Raw genomic sequence first — 17,561 nt, 5'->3', positions numbered from 1 at the left:
CTCACCCCACCCCACCAGCGAGCAGGCTGGGGGTGCACAAGAAGCTGGGAGGGGACACAGCCGGGACAACTGACCCCAACTGACCAAAGGGATATTCCACACCATATGACGTCATGCTCAGCATATAAAGCTGGGGGAAGAAGAAGGAAGGGGGGGGACGTTTGGAGTGATGGCGTTTGTCTTCCCAAGTCACCGTTAGGTGTGATGGAGCCCTGCTTTCCTGGAGATGGCTGAACACCTGCCTGCCGATGGGAAGGAGTGAATGAATTCCTTGCTTTGCTTTGCTTGCGTGCGCGGCTTTTGCTTTGTCTATTAAACTGTCTTTATCTCAACCCATGATTTTTCTCACTTTTACCCTTCCAATTCGCTCCCCATGCCACTGGGGGGAGGAGTGAGAGAGTGGCTGTCGTTTTGTTGCCGGCTGGGGTGAAACCATGACATTGGGACAGGTAGCAGGGTGGAAAATTAGGCCATACCTCAGTGGGTAGTCATCGGTTCTTGGCTGTAGGCACAGAGAAACAACTCACCCTTTCCAACCCATAGAAAATGATCCCAGCAACTTAAAAATGATGGTCTCCTTGCCTCCAGAAGGCAGCATGATATAGCGGTTAGAGCAGCACCTGCTGATAGACTCCTTCTAGCCCTTTCTTCGTGCTTGTTGAGAAGTGTGCAGCAAGTCATTATTTGTAAACACATCCCTCCTCGCCTGCCCCCCAATCCATTATATACAAGTCAGAGACAAAAGAAGGTGCCACAACTCATACTCATGCCTCATGTTATGGTAAAAGAAAACTCCTGAAAATAAGCTTTTGACTGGTGAGATTTGATGGGTCAAATCTCGTGCTTTCAGTGAGAGATTTGTGCACCTGAACCTCACATCAACCACCGATATAGCATGAACTTTTGCATCACTATAACCTCTCCGACAGTTGCTCCATCACAAGACAGCTCCAGTTTACTACCACCTCCCTATGCATCAGATGGGTCCCGGTCATTATCCTCAGTGTGGCACTGCCTCACTATCAGTCAAAGATACACAACAGATCATTATATTATGGCTTTTAGGATGTGAACTAATGAGGTGTCTTGAAAATGTCATCTAAGCTTCTTCATATTTCTATGTTGCCACTTTGGGGGTATAATGTGAGTTTCCAAAGCCATTTATAGAAGGAGGATTCATGTTGTCTGGGGAAATAAGCCTGATAATAAATAACAGTAATAATAGTAAATTACAAACTAATAACAAACAGTGATAATAATAAATAATGCCTAATAAGGTAGATGTTTATCTAATGTGCATTGCCATTATTCTGTTGACTTCAGTGGAGGTGCACCATTTTACACTGCTAGGAATTTGGCCCAGAGATTCTATAAAAGGTGGTAGAAGTGCAAGGTTAACATTATAATCAGACAACAGCAAAGGCAAAGAACCAAGACAGGGAGCACCTTTTGCAAAAGGGAATCCTACTGCCTTTAAAAACCGAAGTGAGAATCCTTGACCTAGTGGTACGTCAAAGACTCCCTACTTCAAACACTTACTCTCCCATATATTTTCTTACACTAGAAAAATTAAAAAAAAGTCAGTTTGTGGATCCATTGACTTCATAAATACCCTGGGGGGAAGAGGAAATGTGGTAGAAACTGTCATACCAGACAGGAGTAAGAAATGGTCATGGTCTCAACGTGCCAATGACCAGAACACAGAAGGCAAATGAAAAACGGATGAAAAGACGTAGCAGGACATGAGGAGGCTGAGGTTTAGGGTGACTAAATTGCCTTGCTTCCAACAGGCAGACCATGATGTTGAACTGCAGTTCAGTGTTTTCTGCACAAGATTGCCTGTGGGATTTTGCAGCCTTCTGCCAAGGCCTTGGACATAGCTATGTTAATTGTAGCAGGGGACAAAGAAAGCCACAGACTGCACTGGAGGCATCAACAATGCAAACCAACTTGCTGGGAGTGGGTCTTCTGACAGGCTTCTCAGGAAGAGTTTTCAGGCTCCCTCCAGGCACTGAGCAACTTTTACAGAAAGGAAAATCCTAAAAGTTTTTCATACATTAGCATAATTCACATATATTCTGCCAGCCTTCCCTTCTCTGACACTAACACGAAGAGTCACACCACATGCAGCTCTCCACCTTTGATAAAGTTATCATTTATGCAACACCTTGCTGTAGGACCAAACATTGCTGTAGAACCCCAGGATGTTTTGGGTGGGTTGGGAAGGTTCAATTTACTGCTATCCCTGCCAGGGACTCCAAGTCCTTTTATTTAAAGTCTCTTGTGACTGACAATATTCAGATTGACAGAAGAGCTAATTAGTCTGAGGTAGTTTGGGAGCCTTTCTGCTGAATTCAGAAGGCCTTGGGATCAATCAGCTGGGCTTTGTGCTGCCAGGAAGAAGAGACACTTACCCTGGACTGCTGTGACGGACTATTTCAGTATTGTGTCTGAGTCATAGCATTACATTTCCTCTCCTGTTCAGTGACATACAGGTTCATTTGACAGTCATTTCTCATTGTTCTTCTGCATCAAATGCTTTGGCAGGCTCTTCTGAGGAGACAGGTGTCCAAAATACATGTTTTAAAACCAAGCTCTGTGAAATCCTCAAATATTAATAGTTGGCTCCCACCTAAAAAATTAAGCTCTCTTTTCCTGGGGCCTCTCAAACAATATAGCCAAGACCAGCACTCCTCCCACTCCTTCTCAGATGACAGTTTCAAGCCACATTAATTAAATTCCTGGATATCCCAGGAGAGAAACAGGTCATAGATTATTATTATTCCTAAATTTGTGTAAACTGAAGCATAGCAACATCAAGTGAACTGCTTAGCAAGGTCAAGGTTAAACAACTAACTGCTAGGCCACCATCTCTTCAAAGGAAAGAGGTAAAATTAACGGTTGCAGGCAAATCTGACCAAATAACTGAACACTTCAGACCCTGTGCAGGATGAGATGGGGGCCCACATCACCTATATCATGGTTAGCATTTGTGTGAAGAGGATACGACAAATAATTTGGAAAAGCCTTTTGATTGTTTATTCTTAGAAGGAGAATATGAGGAGTCAGTTGTCCAAGGCGCTGTACAAAATCAGTCTCTAAAGAAACTGTGATCAAAACTGAAAAGGGGAGATCATAGTAACTTGAGAAGAAAATGTGAAAAGCCGGGAGCAGATCCCAGGAATCTTTAATCTTCCCCTGAGCACAAAGGAGTGCCTTGAGCACACAACCTATCATTTTAAAATTAAGATAATAGTAATCTATAGCAGTAATTAAATTGCTATTTCTGCACTGGTGTCATCTTCAAGAGCAGCACCACCTTGGGAGTGCCGGAGTCAAGGATAAGAGTAGTTGTCTGAAAGTGATGTTTGCCTTAATCACAATGGCTGAATCTAAATGGTGTGACCTGTGATTTTATATTATGGCATATCCAGAGAGCCTTTTCTCCTGATCATCCATGTCAAGACATAGGTGAGCTCATCTTTTTATCCATGGGGGTTTCTAGAACACCTAGGTGTTTAGGTGACATGGGACTGGTGCGCCTGTTTCTAAATCACACAAAATTGAGCTACAGCCAAAACACAGACACGGGAGCTCGAAAGCACTACTAATCCAGTTCTTATGTTTAGTAGGGGTCTGTGCATTGCCTTTGACCAATTATATTTAAAGGCTAAGGTTCTCTGAGATACTCAGCCAGCTTCTTACTAGTCAGCCTTTTCTTCCTCCTTTCCTTTTTACTTTTTCTGAAAGATGCAGGCAGGTAAGTGAGAAGAGTTCTTTTTAAAGGACAGCCATCAATGAGTAAAAGACCAACAGAGCATGAACATGTAGAAAGCAAGACATCAAAATACAGTAAGATCAACGAAAAGAAAAGTGTCAGGCATGTAACCTCTATTGTGAGTGTTGATCCAGCAAAACCTCCTTTTCCAACACTCTTATTGTCTGCTTGAGATGTATAGGCTTAGGGTGAGTTACGTTTCTGTATTTGCTAGTCTTGTCACAAAGTCCATTTTAATGGTTGACTGAGAAAAAGGAAAGAGATTTTCCCAGTTTTGGTCTCCAGACACATTCGGACAGTCCAGCGTGAACTGCTTCATAGAGTTGCCTTGCAGAGCTGTTGTTGCAGCTCCTTTTAATCAAATGCCGTGGTCTCCATTGCTGAAGTGTCTGATCCCTCATAATCAAGGACTGTTTTATCTTTATAAGTCATATGACAAGATATAATTTATATTTTATAGAAAAGGAGCAATTGGCCAGAGATAAATCATAGATAAATCACTGAGACACAAATGGAAAACTGGAACTCTTTATTGCGCACTTTGCAAAGGCAACCTCCATTTCTCCTAAAAGACAAGTTAAAACCAAAAAGTTACTTAAAGTTACTCCAAGGGTGTATTACTGATTACCTAAGTAATTACATCAACTCCACTATTGCAATGCAAAAAGTAAGTATCCCAGGCTGATGAAAACTGCTGACACCCTGGGAAAATGGGGGCCTGAGCAACTAACAGTAATTGCTGGATTCAGGGAAAGACAATGCTTTACCAGTACACGCAATTACAGCTTGTTTGCATAAGTATAAGATGTCTTAGTGATGGATCAGCTTAACACATTCCAAACAGAAGAAAAAGGGTTTGCCCCCCAAAAGCATCCAGTCTTCAAAATGAGACGAGATACAAAGCATGGGTATGTAGCACTAGACTTATCCAGAATCTGGACTGCAGAAAAAAGGGAAGATGGGAAAACTCTACAGCTGCAGAACTCCATCGGATGTGCTAAGAGCACATGTCCTTTTGCAGCTCTTCTGTTCGGCTCTCATCAGAAAAGTTTGCCTCTGGGTGGTTGTTAAAATTCAAAGGAACTGACAGAGTTTTGCATGAAGGTGACAGGTTTTAAGCCATCAGATGCCTAACTTTCACTTAACTTCTGTGATAAAAACATAGCAAATGAGAATTTGTGGTAGTTTTGAAAGGGAAGAGTGAGCTATGTTTCCGGCTATTTACCAGAAAATCCTCCCAAGTCTGAAAGCTAGCATAGAGAAAAAGTACAAACAATCTGATTTCAAAAGTTAGGCATCAAAGGTGGGAGGCGCCATTGCCATTGTAACTCAGAAATGGGATAGGAATAAAAGCTTTAAGGTATAACAATAAACAATAATTACACTGTAATTAAGCACTCTATCAGCAGATGGGTAGGTATAGCCTCCTAAAATACCTATTTTCTGGATGAAGCTATTGCCTTTCTGCTAGATCTGTCAAGCTCTAGGTCAAATCCAACCATGGCTTAAGGATATCATATATGTCCTGGTCACTGTCTGAAGGCCAAGCCAGTAGATAAAAGTTAGTGAGGCCTCCTGAGAAGTCGGCTTTGGTCATTATCAGTCCAAGCAGGATTGATACTTTCACAGAGTAAATCTAAGTGCTACCTGATGGTCATTCACCATCTTTGAGATGAACATCAGCTGTTTTAAAGCTAAACATCTGCCGCAGTACAAAGTAATTGTCTAGATTACATCCTCTGCAATCAAAAGGAATAAGCATCTGCAAAGAACTTTACACCATGCTACTTATCTCGGACAACTCTCTTAGCATTGATGAATCACCCTTTCCCCTTTGACGTACAAGCTATGGTGCTGAGTTTCAAACTTGACTCTGGGCTTTTGGATGACTAACATTAAGTTAATTAAATCAATTATACCTATGGGTGGGTTGGGGTTCGATTCTAGCCTTTATTACATATTTCATCATTTCCCAAGAAACTTGCTTATTATTTCAGGCCCTCTGCTTTAAGACAGGGATATTTTGTCTTGTCTGTTTAACTACCAAGCTCTCTGAAGCAATGTCTATTTCGTTTTTGGTCATTCAGAAAGAACTTTTCTTGATAACATCAGTGTGGTTCCACTTGGAAATCCTGTGTCTTATCATGGGCAGTAGGCAGGTGCATTAACCTTCAAAGATTAGGAAATGTCCTTAAAACACCGTAACCAGATGGAAGCCATTTTCCTCTCCAGCCTCCCATTTCCAAGCATTGCCTTCAAAACATTCCTGGCCTCTTTTCCCTTCGTCATTTCCAGGTCCATGGAAAAAACTGAAGGGGAGGAAAAATACAGCATTTGTAAGCTAAAATAAATTAGCACAGAAAGTGTTTGCTTCAGGTTTCTTAATGTTCATTCCCCCAATGTAAAGATTTATGATTTATATAAAATAAAATAAAAAAAGCAAAAACCCTGAAGTTGCACTTTTATAGATTTGCATTTTTTTTTTTTTTTGAGGAAGATTCACATCAGGCAACAAAGACTGAATAAATCATTAGGTACAGACAGACGAATGCTTTAAAAGAAATGATTTGCAACAGATATACTGTAAAACATTACCCACGGCAAATGTTGGATCAGCATTATATATAGAGCTGCCACTTATAAATTTTATGGGCTTCTTGGGAGGTTGCTTACGAATAGTGATATGGTCTCTCCAGCACAGGGCTACGAATCAGGAGATCCGGATTCTATTTTCAGCTAAGTCAATGCCCTTACAATGTCAGCTAAATAAATTACTCGATTTCTCTGTTTGCCCTTGCAAAAATAAAGGTGAGCTATTCATTCACACGAATTTTAAATCTTATTTAGGAATATACTTTGAGATCTTCAGGTGGAAGTTGATACACAAATGCAAAATACAGTTTGTACTAAAGATTTTTAATTATTTCTAAGGCAGAGGAATTTGGAAACATTTTAGGATTGTGTATATTATATGGCAAGATTCAGTCCAATTTTACTGGGCACGGAATGACAATTATTTGTGGTGGAACAGTCTATCAGTGTATAAAAGCCCATGGATTGGTTTGTAAGCAAATTATATGGATAACATATTGCTTGGTTTAATCTTTTGTCTTCAGCTCTAAGGAAACCAGCAGCAAGAAACTTACTCCAGACTGACATTTTTCTTCTCCTTTCTACTTGTTTTCATTTTGAATGGGAGCTTTAGGGGAAAAAAAATAAAAATCTGAGGTCATTTCAGCCCTTGACTGCCCATAATTTCTAATCCGCCTAGACTGGAATGATGGAGGAACCTGTAACATACATGTACTGAAGCTCTGAGGGAGTTCCCTCAGTAAGTCTAAGTAAATTGGACAATGGTTTTATGAGGTTGATTTTATTTTGGTAACAGACATCTCTGAGAGGTCTGTAGCAGCACTAAAACAGATTGGAATCTCTTTTCACCTTGGGAGCATATTATTTGAAACCTTTCACCACTTAGGTATGTGAGTTAGGTCAGATATTTCCCTTAGCTTGAAAATTGAGTTTAGTTCAGAAATCTGCTTCCGACTCTGGCCAGGAACCATTATTAGATGATTTTCTTAATGATAGGATTTTTAAACAGGTAATTTTATTTTACAAATGTGAGGCTGGTTTGCTCTTTAATTAACCTTTAACTTTATTGTCCATAGCTCCTAATCAAAGATTATAGGATGAAAGAGTATCTTAGCCAATGTTTAACTGCTTTGTACATTTAATAGTTTATACATTTTACATGTTATGTTTTCCTAACTCTAGAGAATCATGAGTGTAGAAACCTAAATGTCTTCTGCTGTTGCACATATCAGCAACACTTTCTCCCAGAAGGGTTTATTAGCGCTATCTCACTACCCTGTAAACAGTGACATATATTGAGATGGCTCACATCAGCAGTGTAGAGAGCAGGCAGAGCAAGCCTGTTTGGGTTGCAAAATACTACAGAGACTTACCTTTCAGTGCTGAAAGCTGCCATGTCTATTTGTCTTGAAGAGGGTAGATCACACACTTCAGGGACAATTGCTGACTACCACCAGTAGTCTGAGGCTGTGTGGCCCCAGTGCCAAAAAAATGGGTAGAAATGGGTGATCCAAATGCACTATCTCACAATTCAAGGATACCAAAGTCAACTCTCACACCAACTCTAAGCAATCTGCAGAATTGGGTGGATGGTCATTAGCAGGGTGGGGGACTAGCTAATTCCCCCATTGCTGTCAAACAACTTGGATATCAAAGACAAGCCCAGTGCTTCTGGGCTTTTCTTCATACAAAATGCCTCAGTGCTTCTTTAAACTAAAATGCCCAGGTACCAATGAGATACACAGGTCTTGAGATGGTTTCAGTGCAACACTATTCAGTCAGGAGAGTCTCCAGTAGGAGGGGAAATTTGAGAATCTCCTTTATGTCAGCTGTATACCTGAGTGCTGTCATCATGATGAACAAGTCTCCTGTAACTCCATATGTCCAAGTACTAAAGCATGCCCTTGCCCTTATGTTCTTATGTAGGTCACATTCTTTGCCTTGCTGTCATTGACAACATCTCTTTAAATCAAAGACGAATGGTCTCTTTGTGATCAGTGTTATTACAATGAATTTCAGGAGAAATTATAATAATGGAGCACTTAAAAGTAAAGAGCTAGCACTTGAGCTAGCTAGCTATTAATTATAAATGCCAATCTCTATCAGGAATCCTTTTTTATGTAAAACCGATCTGTTCTGAGTGCTATTTTAGTGTTAATTAGACAGAAGAGACGATGAAGTGTTAGCCAATGATGAACATTTATTACAAGGTCTGCTGACCCCTTGTGCTTATTCCTGGAGGTGCACTGGTAGAGCCCCTGGTATTAGCAAATGCATTTAAGATACCAACATTTTGGGTTTGTCCCAAGTAACTATAAGGATGACACCTACAGAAGCTTCTTGTTCCAATAAGAGTGTCTGTAAGTGTTTAGTTGCAGCACAGAAAAAATATACTTCTGAATTAATAAGCTCCATATTTTAAGTAAATATAGGAAAAAAAAGCATTCATTGAAAAGCCTGAGAAGGGAAACAACTAAAGACAATGACCAAGGTTTTAATGTATTTTGACACTGCATGCCTGAGCCAGGAAGCAGGCAGATAATTTGAACATATTCAAATGAACCCTCTTGAACAATGTCTATTGTCAGAGAAGCTAACAGTGGCGTTGAAGGTCACGGATGCCAGCAGCCATTCTGTTGCCGGGTGTCCAGTTCGTCAAGTCCCTGACCACTCTTTCTCCATACGCTCATCAAGAGAGCCCAACCAGTGCTACAGAGACTGTGGGTCAAACTACAGCAGAAATTCACAGTTCTTCCCAGACCACTCCTGGGAAGGTTGTTTTTCTGTCCTGCAGGCCTGAAGGAAGGGTGATGTGCTATAATGCTTGTTACTGATGCCTTTACAACCTGGTGGAGGCTTGCGCTGTTTTGATCAACTCCTGTACTCATTCCAAAGGTAGGTCAGGTTGATTCAGATGGAATAAGGCGGCTGAGTTTTAAAACCAATATCATCTTTTGAATAGAAATAAAGCAGACAGTAACCTTTATTTTGCTGCAAATAGACATTAATAAAAAGCATCAGAACCATCAGGGTCAATCAGAGTGATCATTCATTTGGTGCCGGACCCTTTTTTGAATCATGGCCAGTTTCACATAGTTCACATGAAGGTGTAAAAAGACATCTAAAACTGGCCTAATTATGATATCTTACCTACAATAAAACCTTTTTAAGCTCCTATGACGTAAATCCAACAACTCCTGTACTCATTCCAAAGGTAGGTCAGGTTGATTCAGATGGAATAAGGCGGCTGAGTTTTAAAACCAATATCATCTTTTGAATAGAAATAAAGCAGACAGTAACCTTTATTTTGCTGCAAATAGACATTAATAAAAAGCATCAGAACCATCAGGGTCAATCAGAGTGATCATTCATTTGGTGCCGGACCCTTTTTTGAATCATGGCCAGTTTCACATAGTTCACATGAAGGTGTAAAAAGACATCTAAAACTGGCCTAATTATGATATCTTACCTACAATAAAACCTTTTTAAGCTCCTATGACTTGTAAATCCAACAATTTCCGGAAGTTTTCTTCTCTTCTTTGCAGAATAAAACAGTTACTCTTATTAACTACAGGAAAGGGAGCATTTACCTTAAAAAGTTATCTACATCCAGAGTCTTGAAGATTGTGATCTAACCTTTCCTAGTTCCTGAATTTTCCTAAGTATCCCTTTAATTTTCTCATGCATGAGAATGAGCCTCATTTCCTTGCTGACTGCTGCCCTTATGCCTTCTTTTCTGCCATTAGTGAACTAAATGTTTGGAGAACATAATTGTAAAAATAATTCTTTAATGTAAAAGGCTCTAGAGACAAATGTCAGATTTTATTTCTGCTACAGCTGATAATGGTACTTGATAGAACCATTTATAATTTCTTAAGAGGGAGAAATAATGCTCTTTAACTGATTTATTTATATAAAGCCATTTACTCTTTCCCTGAATGCAGTGGATCAAACTGAGTTATGTTTCCTAATTGGCTATTGATATGTGGGGGGCAATTCTAACGATGCCCACCAACATCCTCTTTTGTAACCAGTAATCATCAGAACGGACCTGAGACCTTGGATAAACCAACTGGAGACCTGCTGATATCGACTTTCATTCCCCAACCTCTTAAAATAAAGTCATTCTGTACAAGAGAGCTATAAAACATACAGGGGAGTTGAAGGCAGTATTCCCTCCTATCCTACTGGGATATGTTCTGCTTTGGAGGACTGAGGGTTTTCAAAACCCACTGGGTGCTGACCTCTTGATTGCTGGTTCACCCTTACTAATGAAACCACTGCCTTGAGTGTCCTGACTGAGAACACCTTTGCCAGGCAAAATAACCCAACGGCTACATGTCTGAAAGGAGTGAAGAGGTACACTTTGACATCTTCGCTTTATAAATAGGCACAAAGCATGGCAGGGAGGCTTAAAAATAGCTTTTCTCTAAGAGAGGAGAAGATGAATGCTGAAGATGAAATTTTGACCCTGCTGAAGTCAATGGAAATTTTCCACTTGATTTCAGTTGGGCCAAGGTTTCATCGAAAGCACTGATCCATTTTGATGGGCTTACAATAGTCGCACAAAGATGGAGAGGGCCTTTGAAATTGTATTCAGTGCTCCAAGGGGCCTGGGAAATCACTAGGTTTAGAAATCAGGGAAAATGTCGCAAGAGTGTCATTATTTCAGTATTTGCAGAATTGTTAAGGGAAGTGCCCAAACCACATATGCTAATTCCTGCTTCAGCTTGTCACTCTAAACAATAACAAACACTTTGTGTAGGCTTGTAAATATGTTCACATCCCTATGATTTTATGCTGCTCTTGTTTTTTGGGTGCAGTCAGAGTTTTTCTTCTGTGTTTTACCAAGATTGATAAAGCTAGTAGAGATTTTTCTTCAACCCAAACTGGTTATAAAACCTGCCGCCACCCACAAAATTTGTAAATATTATGGATTTCTTGGAATAGTGCACTCCACAGTAAGACAGTGTCATTGCTTCCTGAAAAGGATGATCAGAGTAAATGTCAAAACTAACTATTTTGTTAAGGTAAGGCAGATACTTCTGCTGATAGCTATCAGTTTAACTTGAATAGGTGTATGCTGATTTATACTAGCTTATGATACTACTATTGTACTATATCCTTGTTTTTATAAATGTTAAAATGCTTTTATTGCTTGCTTTACTGTTTCACTTCATGTGTATAACTGCCACGAACGTAATACGCAATTCTTCTCACCTGAGAAGCTATTCCCATACATCCCTGTACATCATACATACTCATTGCTTCAAATGGCTCTTTTCCCTGCGTTTTATGGGAAAATATTGCCCTTCTCTGACTTTCTGTATAGCCCACTGATTCTTTCTCCTTAAACTAAGTGATCCTCAGACAGGGTTTGCACCAGCACAATATTTAACTTTAATGGAAATTCAGCAACAAATTCCCAGAAGGATCTTTGAAAATTCATCCTTTGGCATTATAATTGCTTTCTACTCTTCATTCTCCCCCTAGTTCTTTTGTTTAAAGTTCTTCCCGGAGTCCACCACTAGACAGCCTCTGTGTGCGCCCCTAGCAAATGCACACAGCTCCTCACTTGTACTTTTTTTTGCCAGATATTATTCCTAGCTTTCCTCTAAAAGGTTGTAAATTTGGAAAGGAAAAATACTTTTTCCATTGGTCATCATCATTTTTGATGCTTTGAAATAAGATGGAATTTTTTTGAAAAGGCAGGAATCAAGTGAGAGGAAAGGAAAAAAGAAATTGAATTGGCAGAGAGAATTCAATTAAAATTAAAGTTTTATTAATATAAGAATATCCCTGTGCGCACAAATCTATATTCTTATACTCATCTTCTCTGCCAAACCCTCTTGATCTAATAACCCACTGTTCACACTACAACTCACATGTGCTCTGCCTACATTCCTGAGGAAGGGATTATGCATCTTATTAATGATGCTGTGTCAGACAAGGCTGGATACTTGCACATTTTACGTGCCTGGCTTCCACTTGCAGGATTGCAATTATTTTTAGCAACTAATTACACACCCTGTACTCATGGCAGTTGAAGATTACAGCTGTAGTTTCCACAATATCACCGAATCTTTTGTAAACAAATTTCAGCCAGGTCATTAGTACATTTCTGAGCAAGTTTGCAGGCTGTGGTATCGCTGGAGAGGTTCTTCCACCTGAAATCCAGCTAGCCCCCAAATGTTTGATGGGCATCACAAAATTATATCATTATTTCTTCCTTTGCTGTATCCTAACTACAGCGATTTGAACCCACAGAAACAGTAGAAATGGTGGTTGGGGAAATGGTATAGAAGACATTCATTCTCTCAGGAATACTTGAGATCAAGTCCATCCCTGGCAACATGCTGCCTGTGTGACCTTGGCCAATTCACTTGATCTGTTTTGTGCCTTGCCTCTGTTTTACAGATAAGGAATTCACATTTCCCTGGTGCAGAGGATTGTTAAGATGTTTGGGGGTTTTAGCATGAATAAGAAGTCAGATACTACAGCCATGAGCATGCAATATTTGCCGGTGAAATTATGTGAAATGATGTGAAAAGATGATCGGAGGGCTGGAACACCTCCCCTGTGAGGACAGGTTGAGAGAATTGGGGTTGTTTAGCCTAGAGAAGAGAAGGCTCTGGGGAGACCTTATAGCAGCCTTCCAGTACTTAAAGGGTGCCTACAGGAAAGAAGGGGAGGGACCTTTATCAGGCAGTGTAGTGATAGGATGAGGGGTAATGGTTTTAAACTGAAAGGTGGTAGATTAGACTAGATATTAGGAAGAAATTCTTTACTGTGAGGGTGGTGAGACACTGGAAGAGGTTGCCCAGAGAGGTGGTGGATGCACCATCCCTGGAAGTGTTCAAGGTCAGGTTGGACGGGGCTTTGAGCAACCTGGTCTAGTGGAAGGTGTCCCTGCCCATGGCAGGGAGGTTGGAACTAGATGACCTTTAAGGTCTTTTCCAACCCAAACCATTCTATGATTCTATGATCTATGATGTCTCAGCACTCAAATGGAAGAGTGCTTTGATGCTTCAGCTTTTATTTTTCACATTGCTGATCTGGGCACTAGTAGGAACGTTGTAACGGTTAAAGGGAACTTATACAGCAAAAGATAAGATCCAGACTCACACTGCCTTTCCAGTATCCAGTTACCTAGAAAATATGACTAGACTGAATCTAGCTTTTTAAGGTTGCACTTAAGAACTGCTTGCAAATGTCTGTAGACTGCAAACATGGAGGGTGGAAGCAGGACAGTGCAGAACAGGGTAATATAATGTGATTAATCTTACTGTAAATGCAAGGTGCATATCAGGAAAGGATGTATGTGTAACACACTGAGGTCTGTAAATGTTCTTTTTACCCATGGTGGTGGAAGTTCTATAATTTACCCTGACAAACAAAACACTGAAATCTGATTTTTTAATAACCCCACAAAAATTACCTATTAAGTGTTGCTTTTCAAGACTATTTACTGTTAGCAACTGGAAGCTGGGTGCAACTCAAAGTGAGTTCTGTGGCTCAAAGAAATCCCTATGTGTTTATTAAAAAGATGAAATGATAAATATTAGGCCTATAGGCATCGAAACACTTGAGCTACTTCTGATCACTTCCCCCGATTAAAAAATCTATTATGTACGGGATTAGAGACTCCAAAAAAGAGAATTATTTTGTAAGTAATTCCTGGAGAAGGGTGAAATGTTAAAGAAATATTTAAGACTTTCATGTACTATACATCTGTTAAATTCTGCACAGCCGACCATTTCTTAAATTAACTCAGCAAAAACTTTTCTGAGTTCCTGTTAGAACATAAATATCAGCAAAGAAATAAGCACAATACTCTGAAATTTATGAATAGGTTATAACTTGTCGTTGTGAAATACAAGGTCAAGTCAAGTTTGGAAAAGGGCATTTTTTTAGTTATGAAGGTAAGCAGAATTAAAAAGGAATTACACCATGCATTTTGTTTGAAGAAAGAAAAAAACCTACCCATAGATATCTTTGCAGATGAAATTTGAGAGCAAGCAATGGAAAAAGACAGACGTTATCATAGTTAGAAAAGATAGTTTTCAAATCTTCTGGGTGTCATGAATTTCATGACAGGGTACTTAGGCTGAAAGCTGAAGTAACTGTAGATTTCTTAGTGGATATTTTTGAGAACTTATGAAATGCAAATGAGTTCCTAGACAACTGGCAGAAGAAAATCTGAATATTTCTCTTTAAAAGTCAGAATGAGAAATCCCAAGGAACTCTAGACCAGTCAGCTTAACTTCAGTTCCTGGAACAATACAGGAACAAATAATCAATCAAACTATCTGTAAGCACTTAGAAGATAACAAAAGGATGAGTTGCAGCTGAAATAGATTTGTCAAGACAAAATTGTGCCAAATCTCACTATGGCAGTGTAAAAGCCTTGCAGGTATGGAAAAGCAATAGACGTCATCTGTATTAGGTTTAGGAAGGCATCTGACACTGTTTCTCATGGTATCCTTTTGTGGGAATATGAACTAAATAGAACTACTGTGATGTCAGTGCATAACTGGTTGAAATACCATGTTTGTCGTGTAATTTTCAATAGATCACTGTCGTAGGAATCCCCCACTGAGCTGGCAGGGACTTACCACTCTTCAGTGCACAGTGAGCTAGAATATAAAGTAGAAGACATGCTTATCTGATTTGCAGATGACGCTATGCTGGGTGGAACTACCAGGAGGACAAGGTGGAAGACATGATTAACATGAAGTTGACAAAATTATCTTAACAAACTGGAGTGACAGTCTCAAAAAATTACATTGCAATTCAGTAAGGTTCCTGCTATAGCTTTCTTCATATTTTTATCCTCAAGTGTGAATAACCATTTTTTTAGGTACAGATGAGAAATGGCAGACTAGGCAGTCATTCTGGAGCAAAAGATCTAGACTATTATTGGTTCACAAGCTGAATATGAGTTTAGAGTCACACAGTTAAAAAAAAAAAAGACAAACACTATGCAGAAATATTTCAAGAAGCATGATATGCTTTGTTAGACATGTGGAACAATCCTTCAGTTTTGGCCACAACTGGCAGAAAGAAGTAGGTTTCTTGTAGGGGAGACTTTGGCTGATATTAAGCCGATTAGATGCTATGCATAGATGTCTTATGTTCACTTAGTTTCTGTTTCTGTTCTATTCAAAAGACAGCTAGACCTCACAGTTGAGGGAGCATGGAGAGCACGTCATGTCAGCCTAAAGTAGGTCCTTACTCTCTGATCAGCTGAAGTACGGTCTAGGCTCCCGCAGCCATCTGAGCTAGATCTCCAACGATTGGAATGGAAGCCATGGGTATTGTTCATTTGGAGTAGTGCTTCCAGTCTTCAGAACGGCCAAGAACTGCATCCATATCAGCTGTGGATAGGACAAGGTGGCTCAAACAGTGGCAAGGAAGGTTTAGGTTAGACATTAGAGTTACAGCTCAGTGACACTTGTAAGGCATTGGGCAGCCCTCATACCATTTGAGATTTCCTACGGTGTTTTGTCTGGCCTCCACCCCCTTTACAGAAGGGTGTGTGTCTTCTGTGGCTTCTGTGTCATATCTGTCAGCCCATGTGGATATCTTGGACACCTCAGGGTGTCACAAATGGTGCTAAATGCCTGTACTTCAGTAACTGAGCTGACATCCCCAGACAGTTGAGTTTTAGCAAGCCCTAAGGAAAAAATAAAGTCTTGTGGGGAAGGTGAATGGAAGAAGATTTCACAGAGATAACATGGATTTCATGGCTGGATGTTCCTAGAGAAGTTGTTAAGCAGACATTCAGTTACAAAAAGATGCAGCAGGGCTTATGCTGCCTTGTGGCAGAAAGAAAGGCTAGTTGACACCTGAGGTTTCTTCCAGCCTTGCTCTCTGTGGTGTTGTGTACAGTACTGAAGATGTATGTTGCTTCCTCTGTTGTTTTGGAAATGAGCTACAGAACGTCTGATTGCTCACTTGCGAGCTCAAATGTAGTGTAAGCTGACTGCTTGCAAAATCTGTGCACTGCCATTCATACTTGTTCTTTTTTTATTTTCTCCTGAGTAGTGTCTCATTGTGCTAGTCTCTATTTGGGTTGTCTGAGTACGTGTGAACCCTTTATAAAAAAAGGCAATGAATTGTTAAGAGGAAGTATGTACACTTTGTCTGTCATCTGCATACTTCCTTACATATCTGCCTATTACTTGCCAGCTCTGTGGTTCCTATTCTGTCTACATGTCAGTATGTAGCTCTCTCATCTTCTTGGTCCACCTAACAATCTCTTTATCATTTCCTACAGTGATCATCCTTTGTTCTTCCCATCTATCCAAATTATTTATAAAACCGCCTCCATTGTGGCATCCCCCCTTTTACTATAAATAAATTGTCAGTGCCCAAGGCTAAGCAAGATGTGGACACCTGCTCCGTGTCCCTGTTACAGGCATCTTTTCCACCCCTCTGCTGCTTTATACACTCCTTTGACATACTTTGAATATGAGGGATGCTATGAAAACCCAAACTGTCTTCTATATTTGTTTATAGTCTCATCTTTCACGACGGCTGACATGATCTATAATTGACTTCAGCCACGTGGAAACATGACAGTTACTCCTATAAACAATGAGAAACCTTTGGTATGTACAATAGCTGCAACTTACAGATGCCTAATGAGGCAGTTCCTTTGCTGTGATTGAAGAGTTCTGGAGATTTCTGGGTTCAAAAAAATGTAACAACTTTTTGCTAGAGGTCTAATTATAAAGCAGGTTGAAAGCATGCCAAAAATACAATCTTTTAAAACTCTCTTTCTCATTTAAATTTTTATCTGACATGTTTAAGACACTGATATTGCATTAAAAAAGGAAACATAAACAAATGAAAAAATCCAAACGAACTATAAATAAGAGCTAAATACTTTGCAGATAGTGTACAAGTGCTTCAATTAGATCAGTGAAATGACTACTGACTGTGCTGGGTTTGGCTGGGATAGAGTTTATTTTCTTCATAGTAGCCGGTACGGGGCTATGTTTTAGATTTGTTTTGGAAACAGTGTTGATAACACAGGGATGTTTTCGTTACTGCTGAGCAGTGCTGACACAGAGTCAAGGCCTCTTCTGCTTCTCACCCCACCCCACCAGCGAGCAGGCTGGGGGTGCACAAGAAGCTGGGAGGGGACACAGCTGGGACAGCTGACCCCAACTGACCAAAGGGATAT

This window comes from Aptenodytes forsteri, unplaced genomic scaffold (assembly GCF_000699145.1).
Source record: "Aptenodytes forsteri isolate BGI_AS27 unplaced genomic scaffold, ASM69914v1 Scaffold182, whole genome shotgun sequence".
NCBI classification, from domain to species: Eukaryota; Metazoa; Chordata; class Aves; order Sphenisciformes; family Spheniscidae; genus Aptenodytes; species Aptenodytes forsteri.
This window is presented reverse-complemented; position numbering follows the sequence as displayed.